The sequence below is a fragment of the Myotis lucifugus genome, unplaced genomic scaffold (genome assembly GCF_000147115.1).
Source record: "Myotis lucifugus unplaced genomic scaffold, Myoluc2.0 scaffold_179, whole genome shotgun sequence".
Lineage (NCBI taxonomy): Eukaryota > Metazoa > Chordata > Mammalia > Chiroptera > Vespertilionidae > Myotis > Myotis lucifugus.
The window spans coordinates 1,901,965-1,903,285 of record NW_005871227.1 but is presented as its reverse complement, the minus strand read 5'-3'; the positions used below and the strand labels follow the sequence as shown (position 1 = coordinate 1,903,285).

General features: G+C 41.3%; 1 pseudogene; it reads right to left on the bottom strand.

The window, feature by feature from the left end:
• Positions 1-814: 814 nt before the first annotated feature.
• LOC111827528 lies at positions 815-913 on the bottom strand (annotated as a pseudogene).
• Positions 914-1,321: the final 408 nt, after the last annotated feature.

Sequence of the window (1,321 nt, the reverse complement as noted above, 5' to 3'; positions counted from 1 at the left end):
AGAAGCACAAACTTCCAGCTATAAAATAATATAAGCCATGGGGATATCATTCACAGCATGGTGGCTATAGTTAATAACACTGTATTGTATATTTAAAATTTACTCAAAAAGTAGATCTTAAGAGTTGTTATCCAGAGAAAATTAGTTTGTGACTATGAATGGTGGTGGGAGGTAACAAGACTTATCTTGCTGATCATTCTGCAATGCATGCAAATACTGAATCATTAAGCTGTCCACCTGAAATGGTATGACAAGTATGGCTCAATGAAAACACACACGACCCTTTTCTTCCACTTAACTTTCCTTCTAGAATCTAGATGGGGGTCACCCATTTAGCTGAGACTGAGTGAGGCTGGGCCCGTCTTCGAGCTGAAGTTTGACTCTACCTGCTTCATCTTTTTGGGACCATGGACTACCTGGGGCATATGCTTTCACCAAGAGGACAGAGACATAAGAGGACAAGAGATGGCAAGGGTCTGACAATATGTGATGAGATCAATTTCCTAGCATGGCGAATAGTCCTGTAACTTTTATTTTCTCAATTGTATTCTGTATTGGTTTCAGGTATATAGCGTAGTGGTTAGACAATTGCATACTTTACATAGTGTTCCCCTCGATATTTCCAGTACCCTAACCGCCACCCTACATAATCATCACAATAGTATTGACTATATATCCTGTGCTTTCCTTACTCCCTGTGACTATTTTGTGACTATCAATGTGTGCTTCTTAGCCCCTTCACCTCCTCCACCCAGTGTCCTGATCCCCCTACTCTCTGGCAAACCCAAGTTCACTCTCTGTGTCTATGAGTCTGAAAAATATGGAATTTTTTAGGAATCTGGGTGCCATCCGTGCGCAGGGGCCATGCTAATTGTCTTTGAATCATCTTAATTTTTTTTTTTACTTTTAAAGTACACTTTATTATTTTTTATTTACTTCAGAGAGGAAAGGAGAGGGAGAGAGAGAGAGAAACATCAATGATGAGAGAGAATCATTGATCAGCTGCCTCCTGCACTCCCCCCACTGGGGATCAAGCTCACAACCCGGGCATGTGTCCTTGACTAGAATCAAACCTGGGACCCTTCATTCCTCAGACTGATGCTCTATCCACTGAGCAAAACCAGCTAGGGCTGTATTGTTCCAATTTTAGTATACGTGCTGTTGTAGCGAGCATAGTCCTGCAACTATTTGAAGGTCGAAAGATTTGCTAATAGATGTGCTGGGTACCACCAGAATGTCATCACCCATAAATTGAGGATGATGAAACCATCACTGGAGGATTATTTTGGGACTCACCTGTGAAAATGCTTCAAAAATGCAT